This window comes from Lycium barbarum, chromosome 3, assembly GCF_019175385.1.
Source record: "Lycium barbarum isolate Lr01 chromosome 3, ASM1917538v2, whole genome shotgun sequence".
In the NCBI taxonomy this organism is placed as follows: Eukaryota; Viridiplantae; Streptophyta; class Magnoliopsida; order Solanales; family Solanaceae; genus Lycium; species Lycium barbarum.
The window spans coordinates 55,543,836-55,562,565 of record NC_083339.1 but is presented as its reverse complement, the minus strand read 5'-3'; positions in this window follow the sequence as shown (position 1 = coordinate 55,562,565).

Here is an 18,730-nt window from a genome sequence, read left to right as displayed (position 1 = left end):
CAATTTCAAACGCGGATTCCGATGGACAGAATATTCCCCGAAGCGTAATTCCAACCCTAGTACATCTAGGACATGCCAAGAGAAGAATCGGGATAGCTTTACATACCTTTTAAGCTCTTTACGCCTTTCCAAGCTCACTTCCCGTTTCGTCAAAAATCTGCAAATGGTCATATTTACCAAATGTTACCCATAGGACCTTAGGGCTTAAATCTCAATTCAACACTTTTCTACAGAAATTTGGGCAGCATTTCCCCTATACATATAGCATCCCCGAGAATTCAACTCGGCCAAAACAATCAATAACAACCCAGCAACAACACCAACAACAACAACAATCACAATAAAACACAATAATACATAACTAGTCATCTCTCCAACATAATGTCATAACTTACATTCCGACTTCGTATTGTCAAATCAACACCATCATACTCACATTCATTACTAATCAAAAACATTACAATGCCTTTCGGAAACATTTCCTATCATTTCTACAATCTATACACAAGATATACAAAATATACCAACTTTCCACCAAAGCCACATTTCATCCGAAGCTTCTAATCTTTAGCATATTTATTCATAACATGTTTCCGTCTTCCAAGTTCATCAACAATCATCATAATTTGTACCTTAGCAACTTAATTTCCATAACGACGTGAAATCATACTAAGACGACATAAGCTCCTACATTCCATTTCAATGCAAACTTACATCATTCTACCTTCATTTACATTGCAAGGATCACAACAACACAACTAACATATTAAACACATTAATCCATCGTTATTTCATCATAACACAACCCATGGCCAACATGGCAGTTTTCCAACTTCAACCAAATTCTTTCAACTTTCGTTTCCAATATAATTTCCATCATAACCACAACTAGAATACAACATAAAATTCAACACACTATAGGTATACACATATACACACACACGGCTACATGCATATATATATACCCACTTTGCAAACTTTCATTTTTCCATACAATCAACTCATTCCCACATACTACAACACAAACAAGACTTCATAACACAACTAAAAGGGATGAATTCTTACCTTTTTCCCAAGTCTTCTTCACTTGAATATGTGATCAAATTGAGGAACCAACTGCTCCTTCTTCCGAAACAACTACACCAAGTTGTAGAGGACACTTAATTTAGTAAGCGAATCACAAGATATCAATTTTTGGAGGAAGATTTTTTAGGGTGATTTTTGCTAGCTTGGGGCCGAATGGTCTCTTTGTTTTGCTCTTGTTCTTGCTTTCTTTCCTTATCTTATTTTTCTTGAACCTTCTTATGAGATAAGGACTACTATATAATAATTAGCACATGGAAAATTAATTAAGGCCATGGGTTTGGGCCATTGTTGGCCGGCCACCCTTCAAAAAAAATGGGCCTCATTTTGTTTCTTATTTTGCAAGCCCAATTGACTACAAATTTTATTTTGTAATTCCCGAAACTAATTTCCGAAATCCCAATTTTGCCCTTGGCCTTCTCCAACTCTTCCTTATTAATATTCTTTCATAAACAACTCATATGTTGCATAAAATCAATTATGACCTTATTTCTTACAAATCAAGATTATTTTCAATTTTCCAAATGTGTGAAAACACAGGATATAACAGTTTGGGCCAACCTAAAACACGGGATATAACAGTTTGGGCCAACCTTCTTATTTGTCGCTGCCATGCTATACTAGGGCTTGCTTTATTTTCTTCTTGTCTGATTACTTCACTAAGTGTGGAAATGCATTTGAAACATGCCTGAACCTGTTCTTTATATTTCTCTTGATATTCTTGTTTAGTATTTAAGGCGTAGGTACTTTCTAACCTCAAATTTATTTTTCCCCTTTGTGTTTGCATGTGAAATATCGCGGGCCATTTGGGTCGTTCCCTTCTATTAAGATCTGTTGGGCCTGGGGCCCAAATTTTATTCATTGATCGAGTCTGAAAGAAATAAGGGAAGCTAATATTTATTGAAGGCCCAACCATGAGTGAAAATGGTCGCTGGTGGGCTTAGATAGGCCCGCCAGTCCAATTCTCCCTTTGTCTCCTTTTATTTTATATGTATATCATGTATGTGTATATGTAAACAAATGTGTAAAATATTGAAACCCTATGGATGCTGGGACTTCAGAAATGCTTACTATGTTCAGGAAGTCGCCTCAAATGTTTTTCAAACTCAATTAATTGTTAACACAAGCATGAAATCGGTGTATACAATTTTATTGCGAAACCTTTTCAAGTATAAACTATTGCAATAATATGGGCAGTCTTCAAATGGGTTTTTATTTTTTAAAAATAAAACTAAGTTTTTATTTTTGGGCCTTATGCCCCTTTGAGAAAACTGAAAACAGGACGGATAAGGTGTAGGATTATTAAGATGCCCCCCCCCCCCCCCCCCCCTCCCCTTTCTTAAAATAAAAAATAAAATAAAAACAGACTATCTTTCCTTAAAATTGGGACAAAATCTGGACTTGAAATAATATGGAAATATCTTGTAAACTTAGACCATTTAGTGCAACTTTAAAAATCGGATTTTTCCCCAAACTTAAATAAACCTTTATGAAATTGAATTAGACCTTGTTTTACTCAAAATAACTTGGAATATTTTATATTTTGGGCCTAAATCCCAAAACTTAATTGACAAAAACCAGAGGAATTACACTTGGGACCATTTTAAGATGAAATGGCTTTGGTATGGGTACAATTTGGCTTAATTGAGTTTGAATGAAAAATTATAAAAAAAAATGAACTTAGTAAAATCTTCTTATATATCTATATTACAAAAAATGAAGATACACTCCACTTATTTTTCTATATATAAGTAATAAAACCTATAAGAACTAAACTCATCTCATTAGGACCAAAACAGTAACGACTCTACTTAGGAGAAATCCCGAGTGTGTCTTTGTCCGGAAATGGAGTGAGTTTAACACTTGTACGGATTTTTTTTTTAAACCAAAACCCCTTTTTCTAAGGGGATATTCTGTCGAAATTCTGAGTTTTATGATTAGTATGACAAAAAAAAAAAATTGCAAGAAAGTAAACACTTTAAGAAAATAATCACACATTGAAACTCATCGGTCAACCATATTCTACGGATCCTTAATACTAGGGTGCTTAAAACCTTCCCTATGGGATCACCAGAACCCTTACCTCGAACTGTGGTCCAAAAAAAGATTTTCTCTTGTTGAATAAACCCTTTTACGCGGTTTTCCTAATTTTTCTTTAATAAATTAGGTGGCGACTCTAAAATACTAAAATTCAATTAGAGCATCAACAACCTCTTAGTAGCTTTTATGCACCCGCGTAAAAGTGAACCATAACAAGGCTTTCTTTGGATGATTTTGTGCAGCCTTAAGCCTTTAAGCCTACCCGTTCACATAAATAATCCCTAATCTCCCATTTTGAGCCTTTTGACCGTTTTCTTGACTAACCGTTACCCTTGTTTAAATTCTCCCGGTTTTGCACCCGTTCCCTCCTTGACACTTTGAGAAGACAAAATTGAGGCTAAAACCCTAAGTTGGGGGTGACACGCATGACGGGGTATCGAGGCGTGACGCCTATGTTTGGGGTGAGTAAGTTTGCATAGTAAAGAGAGTTGGTATGGAATGAAATTGCTTTCATCAGATAAGTATAAAAAAAAACAAACAAAAAAAATAAATTGTTTGTGTGTTTGTGTAAAATATAATAGTAAGTATAGGCCACGGTGATGTTCGGCCATAAATTACATATATTTAGTCACTGTTACCTCACATTTTTAATAATTTTAATTGTCTTTTGAGTACAAAATATATTGATTTGTGCTTAATGTTATATTTTATTATGTAGGAATAAAGTGGTGTGAAGATAAAGAGATTTGGAGCAAAATTTAATAAAACGCGGAAGAAAGAGAAAAAGAAAATTAAAAAAAAAATTAAAAAAAAGGGGGACATGAGGTAGTAGGCTAATGATTAAAACAATAATTATGCAATGACCGGGAACTTTGAAAGTGCAAGAAATTGAAGAAAAGAAGAAGAACGTACCTGAAGGCAGTGGATGGGCAATCAGTGTGCGTCGCACCTGTGACGCCAGAAAAACAGTCTCTGAATCTGTTTTGGCTTTCCGCGTTGCACCCGTGACGCGGGTGTGACGCGAGCCCGAATTTTTTCCTAGTCCGAGTTGAATTTGATTTTTAAAAGTTCAGGCATTTTGGTACTCTATAAATATATATTTTACACGGTGTTTACATAACTTTGGATAACTTGAAACCCTTATTCAGAATTTTGGATCAGGAGAGAGCTTGGAGCCGCCGTGGAAGCCATAGTTACAGGATTTTATCTTCTCTTCTCTGTAATACTTATTTTGACGTTTTTATTCGGTTGATTTGTTGTTTTTCTTCCATGTCTATGTGGAGCTAAACTCTTTAGTTCTAGGGCTTTGACACAAACATGAAAGTTGACATTTGATTTTCGTTTCTATCTATTAAATTTTCATATTTTTGGAGTTGCTTATTTATTCTTGTGCTTAATTGTTTAATTACTAGATCACTAATTGAACACTATCTCTGGTGCGTGAATTGGACTTGAGAGAGGGAATTCACGTACGTAATAAGAATAAATAGAATTTATTCGATATAATAGTTTCGCTAATGAGGATAGGAATATACCCTTTAGCCTTTCTTAGTTGAATACGGAGAAGTAAATGCGTTCTTGTTACCTCTGACGACCATAGAGATATAGGCGTTATAGTAGCATCTACAGGTCTGTGAGTAGTTCGAGAGAATATCATAAAGTTACAATTAACCTGTCAACTAGTAACTCATAGATAGAACGATTTGAAGACTCAACTGGATTGTTAGTGGTCATAGCCCTAGATCTATCTATTCTTTGATAAAAATCTGCTCTTTCTTGGTTGAAGTTCATCATTTATTTTATTTTATTTTATTTTTAGTTAGTTAATAATTATATCTTGAGATTTTTATTTCTTGTTTAGATAATTAGCATTAGTTTAATTTAGTAAATAGTTAATCATAAGTCCCTGTAGGTACGATATCTGGACTTTATTCCTATATTACTTGTACGACCGCATATACTTGCATGTGCGTTTGGGAGCAACAAGTTTTTGGCGTGGTTGCCGAGGACTTAGAAATTAACTGTTTTTCTAGATTAGACTTTTCTTTTTGTCTATTCAAGTTTTTTTATTATTATTTTATTTTATTTTATTTTTAATTTAATATTTTGGTTAGCTTTCTTGACATGACATCTTGGAGTAAAAATTGGCCGAATATTGGTTATTCCTATTTTGGTGATCCTTGTCTGATTTGTGGAGGACCCCACTTGTGGCAACACTGTCAAAATATTTTCAGAAATGGGTTGTGTGCACCTTCCCAATCTTTTGAGTGGAATATTTGTAATAAATGTGGTGGTCAAGACGGACATTGGAATGGTTGTCCTAACTCTTACTCCTCATCCCCGAGCCCCTATTATGATTTTCCTGTTATTTGTGATGTTGACAGGAGTAACAAAGTGGAGGATGCGGAAAGTCTTGCTCGGGTTGGCAATATGATGAAACAAATAGGGGAGCAAATAATGGAGCACGATGCATTAATGAGAGAGCAGAACACAGAGATGTGGAAAGCCATAGAGAGGATTCGTTCCAAACTCACAGAGATGCAGGCCGAGGCTGAAACTTGTAATGATCTGCAAGTTACAGACTTAGAGCCTGTTTGGATGGGCTTATGGCTTTAAGCTGAAAACAGCTTATAAGTCAAAAAAAATAAGTTGGGGTAGCCCAACTTATTTTTTTTGGCTTATAAGTTGTTTTCAGCTTATAAGCTGCTTTAGATAAGTTAAGTCAAATTGACTCAATTATTTTTTTGAGCTTATTTTAAACACAAAATGACTTTAAGCTGGTCAGCCAAACACTCAAAAAAGCTAAAAACAGCTTATAAGCCAACTTATAAGCCAATCCAAACGGGCTCTTAGCCAACACCCAAGATGAACCTCAAACAGAAGAAGAAGAAAGCGACTTCCTGCAAGGAGATAACTTTGAAGAAGTGGCGATAGTGAGCCAATCTTGGCTAACAGGACAAGCTCAACAAATGAAATTTCATGGGTTTCTCCGTGATGGTCTTACAAACATGGCTACACAACTGATAGAGGGAAGAACTGAGCTCAGACAAGAGATAGACCAATTTAGCTCAGATATCTATGACTTGCATGCTCAAATAAATAAAAAGGTTGAGGCGTCTGATGTCCAACCACCAATTGTTGTGGATACTGGCCAACTTGTGGAGCAAATAGAGGAATTCCAACCATTCAATCAGATCTTTGTTGATGATGTCATTGTTGAGGAGGTGTACAAAAGTGATGATGTCAGAAAGAATGCAGTTTTAGAGTTGGGGCATGTTGGTCCTCATTCTAAACATTTTTCTACATTATGTTTGGTTGGCGACAAGGAAATTGAGCCTTCCAAGCCTTTGGAGAATTGTATAGATGAGGAACAAGAGCCTTACATTCTGAAATTTGCCACACCAAAAAGACAAAATGGCATTCCTCACTTAAAGGCCAAGAAGTGCAAAATGCGACATCTATTGCTTGGTTCCTTTATTTTTACACCACCGCCCCAGAAGCGTGATAGAAAATTTGATGCAAAATTAGGGGTGAAATTCATAAGTTCGAGGTGGAGGAAAAAGTTGATTCACGTCGTGCCACGACGTTAACTAAGGCGCTTGTTGGAAGGCAGCCCAATGTGTAATAGTTTTAGATTTTTATTTTTATAGTGTCACATTTTGTTTTGTTTTGTTTTTGTTTTGCAGATTAGGGGAAGTTTGAGTACTCAAAGTTGAAAGCTGAGGAGCATGTTTGAGCTTAAGTGTGGGGTCGTGCCGACCCTTAATGATGAAAGCATGTTACTAGCTAGGCTCTAGAGGGCCCCAGGGAGTATTTTTTGCTTTACCCGTTTTTAATTTTTTTTCATCTATTTGCACTGAGGGCATTGCATGATTTTAAGTGTGGGGTGAGAAATACATCCCTGGTAAGGTTGAGGATGATGATTTAATATGCCTTAGGATTTTTTTATTTTTATTCTTATTAGTTTTGAGCCTTAGTGTCGAAAAAAAAAAGAAACAAAAATCAAAAATTCGAAAAAGATTTATTTTATTTTATTTTCTTTGATTTTCGCTAGTAACTTCTTAAGTCCCTCATTAATAGCATTCATCATCCGCCCCCTTAGGTTTTCTTATGGCCTCGGTTCTTTCCCGAGGGGAGGGGGCCTTTGAACCGGGTAATTTTTTTTAGGAGTAGTATAAGAGGGAGAAGAAAGACCTTGTGATTTGGTTGATACTAGCATATTTGGACCTGAGCTTGAGTAGTACTTTCCTGTGAGTGCTTGAGTAATGAAAAATATTGCAGACTTTCTGACACCTAGCTCATAGTTGTGACTCTGTGTATAGCTTATTCTTATTTTGTAGTTCGTCATGATCCTATCTGTCTTATAATAGAATTGATCCATCTTGATTGATACTTGTGCCATGTGCGGAGAGGATTTCTTGCATATATTCCATGTTTTGCATTATAGTCTAGAACTTGCCCTGCATGTTAGTGAAGCGAAATAAAAGGTGTTGCTTTGTTTAGAAGATGATAATAGGCTTTCTTTGATATGTCTTGTAAATTATAGCGTTTTCAGAAATTGTACCACTAGTTAGCCCTTTGAGCCTGTAGCCTTTTGTTTGTTAGCTGTATTTTTTCCTTGAGCTTTTTATTGAATCCCTGGTTTTTGCACCCTGCTTCCTTAAGCACTGTAGCATAGACTGTGATATTAATTGATAAATCTGAAGAAAAAGGATGGTCAAGTGAAAAAATGGTGACCAATGATAGCTGCAAAGTGATGAAAAGGCCCTCTTACAAAAAATGTGACATGATGGAATGTGATTACAAAAAAAAAAAAAGGAGAAAAATTGCTTGAAAAAAAAAATGAATCGTTCTTGATATGATGAGAATTACTAGTGAAATAATTGATGAAAAGAGGGCTGAAAAAATAACGTGAAGAGATGATAATAATGGGTGATGAAGTCTAAAAGTGCAAAGTGCTTAGGGAAGCGTAAGTCACTATTATATAGTTTTCCTACCCGTCCCCTAGCCAACATTACAACCCATTAAAGTCCTATTTGATTCTATTTGAGCACACTTAATTAGTGGAGATGTACATAATGGGCAAGCCTATGGATCTTTGTGCATACATGTGAATTTCTTTGTGAGTGCGAGAGTTGTGCTTTGATGCTAAGTCCTTAATTTACATTCGATTCTTTGATTTGAGTGTGCGGACTATTTCTTCTTGTGATAGCACTTGTTTCATGATAGATAGGTGATGTTATTAGCTTCTTTGACAGAGTAGGCGAGCGAGTTTAAATTCGATGAGTTAGAGTCCGTCTTTGAGGTCAGAAATTTGTTGTTTAGTTGTGCTAATTTGTATATCTTACATAATGATCGGGAAGTGTACTTTATATTGTAAATTGCTAAATGTCTTAATTGTTAGTATCACCCAAAATGGTGGTGTTCCTAGGCTTGATTTATTGAGAGTGGTTTTAATGCTTACTTGACGAGCAAGAGTTAAAGTGTGAGGTGGTGATGTTCGGCCATAAATTGCATATATTTAGCCATTGTTGCCGCACATTTTAATACTTTTAATTTTCTTTTGAGTACAAAATATATTGATTTGTGCTTAATGTTATATTTTATTATGTCGGAATAAAGCGGTGTGAAGATAAAGAAATTTGGAGCAAAATTTAATAAAACGCGGAAGAAAGAGAAAAATAAAATAAAATAAAAAGAAAGAAAGAAGGGGGACATGAGGTAGTGGGCTAAGATTAAAACAATAATTATGCAATGACTGGGAACTTTGAAAGTGCAAGAAATTGAAGAAAAGAAGAAGAACGTACCTGAAGGCAGTGGATGGGCGATCAGTGTGCGTCGCACCTGTGACGCCAGAAAAACAGTCTCTGAATCTGTTTTGGCTTTCCGCGTTGTACCCGCGACGCGGGTGTGACGCAAGCCCGCAATTTTTTTCTAGTCCGAGTTGAATTTGATTTTTAAAAGCCCAGACTTTTTGGTACCATATATATACGTATTCTACACGATTTGTACATAACTTTGGATAACTTGAAACCCTTAGTTCAGAATTTTGGACCTAGAGAGAGCTTGGAGCCGCCGTGGAAGCCGTAGTTACAGAGTTTTATCTTCTCTTCTCTGTAATACTTATTTTGACATTTTTATTCGGATGATTTGTTGTTTTTCTTCCATGTCTATGTGGAGCTAAACTCTTTAGTTCTAGGGCTTTGACACAAACATGAAAGTTGACGTTTGATTTTCATTTCTATCTATTAAATTTCCATATTTTTGGGTTGCTTATTTATTCTTGTGCTTAATTGTTTAATTACTTGATCACTAATTGAACACTATTTGTGGTGCGTGAATTGGACTTGAGAGAGGTAATTCATGTACGTAATAAGAATAAATAGAATTTATTCGATATAATCGTTTCGCTAATGAGGATAGGAATATACCCTTTAACCTTTCTTAGTTAAATACAGAGAAGTAAATACGTTCTTGTTACCTATGACGACCATAGAAATATAGGCTTATAGTAGCATCTACAGGCTTGTGAGTAGTTCGAGAGAATATCATAAAGTTACAATTAACCCGTCAACTAGTAACCCATAGATAGAACGATTTGAATACTCAACTGGATTGTTAGTGGTCATAGCCCTAGATCTATCTATTCTCTGATAAAAATCTGTTCTTTCTTTGTTAAAGTTCATTATTTATTTTATTTTATTTTTAGTTAGTTAATAATTATATCTTGAGATTTTTATTTCTTGTTTAGATAATTAGCATTAGTTTAATCTAGTAAATAGTTAATCATAAATCCCTGTGGATACGATATCTGGACTTTATTCCTATATTACTTGTACGACCGCATATACTTGCGTGTATGTTTGGGAGCAACACACACCGAGGTTAAAGGATTGAGGGAAGAGAAACGAAGAAAAAGAAAAGATAAAAAGAGGAATAAAGGCTTAGAAGTGTAGTGTTCAAGGAGGGTGAGTCACTATAACTTAAATACTTATCCTACCAACCCCTAAGCCTATATTACAAGCCGAGAAAAAGTCCTAGTGTGATCGCAACCGAATCGTCCGAAGTTGACAGCATTGAAGATAAGGGCAAGCATATGACATTTGCATTTGTAGTGCATGAATTTATTTGTGAGTGCGAGTGTTTTCTAAGTAACAAATCTCAAGTATTTTCAGTTTTCAAGAAATTCAGAGCTTTTGTTGAAAGACAGAGTGGTTGTAAGCTAAAGGCTTTGAGGTCAGACAATGGTGGAGAATACACTTCAAATGAGTTCAATAAGTATTGCGAAGATGTGAGGATTGATCACAAGCTGACAGTAAGCTATCCACCCGAATAGAATGGAGTCTTAGAGAGGAAGAATGGGACTGTAGTTGAAATGTCTAGATGTTTGTTGCTAGAAAAGAAACTACCGTAAAGCTTTTGGGCAGAAGTCGTTCATACTTTGGTGTATTTTTTGAAATAGGCTGCCGACGAAAGTTGTGGATGGAAAGACTCATATTGAGGCATGGAGTGGAATAAAGCCATCTACCAAGCATTTAAAACTCTTTCGTTCAATATGCTATTTTCATGTTCCTTCAGTCAAAAGAAGCAAACTTGAACCGAAAGGTGAATTGGGGATTTTTATTTGATATTCATCGCAAGCCAAGGGTTATAGAGTTTTCAACTTGCAGACAAGAAATATTTCCATCAGAAGAGATGTAGCAGTGAATGAGCATGTTTATTGGAACTGGGATAAGGAGAAATTTGAGCAGCAAAATGCAGTTTCTCAGAACTTGCTTCCGCTGCCTGCGACACAATCAGTTGGCTCTGAAAATTTGGAAGAAGATGAAGAGTCAGACGGGGAATCCTCACTTGATTCACCAATTTTGAAGATAAGGTCTCTTTCTGATATATACAAAAGGTGCAATGTTGCAATCTCAAAACAACTAGCTGTCAAGAAGCATCAAGACATTAAGTTTGGATTGAAGATATGAAGGAAGAGATTGGTATGATTGAGAAGAATGACACTTGGAAACTGGTTGATAAACCCAAAGACAGAAATGTTATAGGGGTGAAATAGGTTTATAGAACCAAACTTAATCTAGATAATTCCGTTTATATGTACAAAGCAAGGCTTGTTGTGAAAGGTTATACGCAAGTTACCGGTATGATTATGGAGACATATTTGCACCTATTGCAAGACATGATACAACAAGGCTTTTATTTGCTTTGAAAGTTATATCATCTTGATGTGAAATCAACATTCTTAAATGGCCTGTTGCAGGAGGAGATTTATGTTTACCAACCACTAGGCTTTCAAGTTGTAGGAATGGAGGATAAATTCTACAGACTACATAAGGCATTGTACGGATTAAACCAGGCTCCTCGAGCCTGGTACTATAAGATTGATACCCATCTCATCCATTGTGGCTTCAAAAGAAGTGAAAATGAAGCCACTTTATATGTTAAGAAAGCTAAAGGTGGAGATGTTCTTGTGGTGTTGTTCTATGTTGGAAGTAGTGAAGCTATGGTGAGTCAGTTCAAGCAAGAAATTAAGACAAAGTTTGTCATGTTGGATTTGGGTGAAATGACTTACTTTTTGGGAATGGAGTTTCATCTAGCTACTGATGGAATCTTTATTTCTAAGAAAAAATATGCATGGTATATTCTTAAAAGGTTCAATATGGAAAGGTGCAAGCCTGTATCGACCCCACTGGCTCAAAATAAAAAGATTTCGAAGTTTGAAGGAGGTGATATGTATCACTCCGTAAATTCAGATTAGGAGTGGATGTGTTAAATAAGTATTAATGTGACATGTTAGACATGTGAAGTACTACGGGGATGAATTTGTGTGGAAAATTTTATTTGGAAATCATGACGAAGAGTGAGGTGCTTAAGATTCGATAGAATCGGCTAAGTTTACGGCAGGTCTTCCTTTCAGCCCAATTTTGGGAAAATTCGTTGTGAATTTGAGAAAGCTCAAACCATGAAAGTTGTATACCTTTGAAATACCTTTCCAACTATATAAGGTGGTGCTCAAACGAACTTGTGAGCAAAATTTTATGACCGTATTACTAACCTACATTTCGCAGGATAAGCCTGCGGTTCAACCTGTGTTTTGCTTAATAACACCAAAAACCATGTCTCTCGGTCACATCATGCGTTAGGGATGAATTTCACAGGTCAATGCTATGATTCGAAAGACATGTCACGCGCCTTGCTCGGCTATAAAAATCCCAGAACGTGAAATTTTCTTAAATCTTCACTCTACTTCATTTTTTGCCAACTTTTTAGGAGAAAAGATCCTAGAACTTCCTCAAACCTCCTAAGGTAAGTTATTTTTCAAACCCCAAGTATTATTCCATTATATTATCAAGGATTAACACCCATAAATGTATTATTAACAAGATTCTACTCTACAATCCTAGGGTTTTTCAAGAAAACTCTTCTCAAGGATTCAAGTTCAGATTTTTGGGATACTTCTTCGAAGTTTGGATTCTTCGTTGGGCGTTGAGGAGCAATTAAGGTATGTAGGGTTTCTATCCACGTGTGAGAATATCGTTGTTCTTCCCCACGCCGTGTTCATTCATGAAAATACGACGCTTCACAAAACCTAGGGTTTCTATTTTAATTCATAATGACCTTAAGTTACATGTATCATGATATACCATGTTTGAACCATTAATTCGTTATTGTATTCTTGATAATCCCTTTTGGTTATTGGGAAACCGTCCGTAATCCATGAACACCCATAGTTTGCATTCCATGGGTTCTTAGATGCCAGTTATGTATTATTATGCTTAATTCCATGAAATCTTCCATGTTTCATACAAGTTATATTATGTATCTATATTCATGTTGTACTATATTTACTCATTATGTTACAAGTCATGTTCATGTAATTCATGGGCTTCCAAGCCAACTATATTCATGTTCATGCTTTTGGAGTTGCACAGATTACCTAGAAGGTTAATGCATGAAACTATGTATGCAAACGTAGGATAGAGATCTCTCCGCCCAGTTAGGACAATTCCTTCATGTTACCCATTGCGGGTTATTGGATCCATTCATGTCATGTTCATGTCTCTACCCCGGCAAGGTATAAGCTGGCTTAGCTGATCGGGCAAAGATCATACGCTACGTGCTCATGTGGTAGTTACATGTCGGTTATACTAAGGCTCTTCCATTTAAAATGTTTTACTCACGTTATATATACTCATGTCAGATGATACTTATGTTCATATTCAGCTTACAGTTACAGTTTCAGCTTCAGTCCTTTGTTACTTCATATGCCATGTTTGTTCATTAAATTGCTTTACATACCAGTACAATTCAAATATACTGACATCCCTATTTCTTGGGGCCTACACTTCACGATGTATGTATTGATTTACAGGAAGACATATCAGCTCGTTAGGACATTGCTCATTTGGTGAGCCCTATCTCATTCGGGGTGTTATCTTTATTTATGATCATGTCATTTTAGCTATTAGAGGTAAGCTGTCATGACCCAAACCGGACGGTCGCGACTGACACCCAAGACTCTACTCAGCTGAGTGCCATACTACTATTTCATCCAGGAATCACAACTCTTTGTGAACCTTTAATCTACGAAATGACGCTTCCGTCAGGTGAAAAAACACTTTTCAATAAAACTCTTTCGTCAAATCAGGGACTTCTCCCTTATCGTTAATTCAAAGAAAACCTTTAGTCACAATAAAATCTTTAAAAAAATAAAGCATAAAAACACATCGACCTATATGGTCCCTTTACACAACTGTCGACATCTCGACGCACTATCCACAGGACACTGTCTGCAAAAGTCTCTAACATACACGAGATACCATAACATAAGTACTCTAACTCGGCAACACTCTGAACTGAGATGGAGCTCACCAATCCAGCTGATAGCCTGGGAACATCCTATAGCCAATGTCATCTACTCATCTGTATACACCTGTGTGGCATGAAACGTAGCGTCCACAAGAAGAGACGTCAGTATGAACAGTGTACTGAGTATGTAAGGCATAAATAACAACATATTAAGAAATATAGAACATAACAGGGGATAAAGATGACCTGTACATTTGATTGCCTCTTAAGGCGGATATCATACATGCAACTTTAACCTTTTTAAATCAATATGTACATAAAATCATGGAAGACATCTGAGACATTTCAATGAATGTGAAAAGATAAATAAATCATTATGGCTATATCAACAAAACACATATATCTATAGAAATGCCACAACATAGGCCACAGCGTCACCCCCTGTCAACTGTGCCTTATATATATAAACATCACATCATAGGCCACAGCGTCACCCCCTGTCAACTGTGCCTTATATATATATAAACATCACATCATAGGCCACAGCGTCACCCCCTGTCAATTGTGCCTTATATATATAAACATCACATCATAGGCCACAGCGTCACCCTCTGTCAACTGTGCCTTATATATACAAACATCACATCATAGGCCACAGCGTCACCCCCTATCAACTATGCCTTATATATATACATCACAACAAAGGTCACAGCGTCACCCCCTGTCAACTGTGCCTTATATATATATATACACATCACAACAAAGGTCACAACGTCACCCCCCGTCAACTGTGCCTTTTATATGTACATGAAGAATGAGAATGTGTGCAGTGCATAAGCAAAATGAAATAATAGGACTCGGTACTGTCACAAAATAGCTATATACATATATTATACTCATAGCATGCATAAGAGTTCAAATAAAAGCTACTACTTTAGCGGAGTGACGTAAGGTCGGTAACCTCCGATTTCTATTATGAAACAATCATTATCGCCATATCTCACCTCGAAGGAACAATCCATAAGGTGAGATCAACAACAATGAATAAAATCGAGAAAATCATGAAATAAGCTCAATAATCTCATAAAAGCATTGATCTCATAACTTGAGACTTTTAACCATAAGATCATCATCATCATAATCATCATAGAAAATATTCTCATCTTTGACATCATCATTATCATCGTAAAAAAAACATGTTCATCGCTGGTATCATAAGAGCTCACAGAATCATAAATCTCTGATTTGGATACGGGCATTTTGGAAAACATTTATGGATTATCGGGAAAGGAATCATGCCTTGGAGTCATAAACTTCTATCCTTTGAAAACAAAGAAGTTATGGAAGCATTTATGAAATCGTACCATAGGGATCATGCCTTTGAAAGAAAGGGACGAGCCTTAACATACTTAATTGATCTCCTACGAATTAACGCTTATTCTCCCGAACTTGCAAATCTACACTCAAGAGAAATATACTACCATTAAACTTATTGTCATATGCCTATCTCAAGTCCTTAAACCAAACTCCTTTAGAATCTGCCAAAATCCGGACAACATCTCCCCTATTTGTATGTCTAGCCCGAAATCACAATCCAGTAACCAAAAATAACAACAACAATACCAACATCAACAACAATATTATCGATACCAATATATTCCATAAAACATCCCACACGATGTTTTTCAACATACAACAACAATATACACTTCCTTTCTTCCCAATCAAGGAGCATAATCTCATCAACACACTAACGACATTAGATACCATCGCTATACATGTAAATCATCCCAGAAACACGGCTACAACATGCTCAAAGCATTCCATAAACACAACAACTACAGCACGACACTTTATGACCTTTCCTCCATAACTATTTTCACTTTTAAGCAGTGTTGTAAAAGGCGGGGGCGTAAGGCGGGGCGTTTTACATACGCCTCGACGAAGCGTAAGCCTCGAGGCACGGGGCGTAAGCCCCATGGGTATTTAATTTTTAGTATTTCTTAAAATAATATAATTACAATAAATATTTTTAAATAGGTAAAATTACATAAAAAAAAAAAACTGTAAATAAATGAACTATATATATATATATATATATATATATATATATATATATATATATATATATATATCGCGCGCTTGATCCTCACAAAAAAATGATCAAAGCAATCCATTATACACTGCTTATAACTTGTAATTATATATAACATAATTTTACAAGTATAAATAATACAATGAAATAAAAGCTATTATGAAATGCAAAACAATTCTAACATTTTAACTTTCAAACACTGAAAAAAACACAGTTTGTTAAAACACTATTACTATCATACTATTCATTTATCTCTCTATAAGCAAATAATCAATAAAATTTATCAATATTACAATTAAAACATAACTTCTTCATGAACAAAAAATAAAATTATATGATAATTCTGATACATAGGACTTATGATCAATGACAAGTGAAAATGTACAATTCCGCTATGTGTTTTTTTAAAAAATATTAAGTGATATTCACCCTCACGACGTTCTCAAATAGTAAATATCTAATACTACAACTTGTTATATGAGTTACACCCAATCTTCTATTTCTTTAGATGAAAAACTATTAAGTAGCATTATTTTGTTAAACAATTATGAGGGTGAATGATTTTAATTAAGGAATTTAAAATATAATTTATGTAAGAACTGTTAGGCGAGCCCTGGGCGTTGGGCGTTAGGCGTGTTTAGGGCGTACGGTTGGGCGCTTAGGGTGTAAGCCTTATAGGAACTAAGCCCCGCACGTTAGCCCCAAGGCGTTTTGCCACTGCCCTACTCCGAGGCGAGCCTCGGGGCGAGTCCTGACACTGCCTTTTAAAACAATGCTTTTAAGACTTGCTAAACCTTCAAATCAACTCAACATAAGAGATAGGATGAAGAACATACCTTATACTTGAATAAATTCAGCCACACCAACTTTCTTCAAGACCAAACTTACCACAACATCAAGTAGAAGCAAGAACAATCACCTTTCACGGACTAGTTTGGTGTAATCTTGTTAAATTCTTGATTTAATGGGCTATAAATGTTTGTGGGTTGTGTTGGGAAGTTTCTAGGACTATTGAGAATGTAAAGTGCTGAAAAAATTGAATTAATGGGGGTATTTATACCCTCATAGGTCGGTTCTACCGACCTTCTCAAGTGAGGCCCGCGGAAGCCATTTAGCAGCTTGGAGTCTTTATCATAAAATGACCATAATTATTGATCCCGATATCGTATGATGGCCCACGACCTGTGGTTGGAAAGATCTTTCAATTATCTACAACTTTCATTTTTGGTGTGTTTCCAAATTATAAACTTATAATAGCGTTTTGGCCCCTCCAAGTCAAATTATCCGAAAACGTATCCTTAAATCATCCTTTTGGAGGGCTTATGCACATATTTGGCTTGAGGGGCCTTCTTAAGACTTGATCAAATTCTCATGTACTACTCATATCACTTTTCATATTTCCTTTATAGAACCCCAACATGTGGGCTACACCTTAACTCACGGTTACGAGAGCTATTCATCAAGTAACGTGTTAACTGATTTACTCCATACGGTCTCCAAATGTCATATATATGTTATTCTTATACTCATGTAATATAATCTTCATCCTTAGTCCTTGTATAACTTTACTCTCCCTTGAGCTCATACTAAGCCGTCTACAGTCTTAGTAACACGAAAATTTCCGGGGTGTAACATAAGCCGGGAGCCTTGTCCCGGTAAACAGTTTTAGTATTCAAACTCATGTTTCAGAGGTTTCATAGACTGGTCTAGCATGTCATGTCGGATGTTCAAAATCGTATAGCCAGTGTTGGCTCAGTACTTATTACGTTTTCAGAATATTTCCACATTCATGATACAAATACTATTTTAAGACTTATGATTACTTAAACCCCTTGCTTTATTCAGGTTTTTCCTGATTTAAGTTATATTCTTCATTAGTACATACCTCATGTTGACTCATCAATCCATGTGGCTCGCTCGGTTACACCCAGGACATGGTTCGGGGGGTGACATGATAGGGCTAATTAAATGATTTATAGAAGTCTAATTGGTTGTTTGTTGTATTTGACAGCAACAAGACCAGATCTTATGTTCACGGCAATTCTTTTGTCGAGGTTCATGCGTGCTCCAAGTTTAGTTCATCTTGGTGTCGCTAAACGCATGTTGAGGTATATCAAGGGAACCGCTGATTATGGTATTTGGTTTAAAAAGCAAGAGCAAGGGCAATTGATGGGTTATTCGGATAGTGGTTGGGCAGGAAGCGTCATTGATGATATGAAAAGCACTTATGGATATGCTTTTACACTTGGTTCAAGCATGTTCTCATGGAATTCAAAGAAGCAAGATGTGGTAGCTCAATCTTCTGCAGAAGCAGAATACATCGCTGCTGCTGGAGCAACAAATCAGGTTCTATGGTTAAGAAAGATTTTACGTGATTTGGAGCAAAATAACATTGAAGCTACTGTCATTAAGGTTGACAATAAGTCAACAATATCTATGGCCAAAAATCCAGTGCAACATGGTCGTAGCAAGCATACAAATATGAAGTTTCACGCTATCAGGCAATCGGAGAAGGATGACAAAGTTAAGCTTGTTCATTGCATCTCAGATCAACAGATTGCAGACATCATGACCAAGGCTCTTCCTAAGGGGAAATTTGAAGTTCTAAGGGCTAAGCTAGGAGTATCCAAGAAAAATCTCAAGGAGTGTTAGAAAAATGAGATTTTTCTGGATAGTCTTTAATTTAATATTTCCTATTTT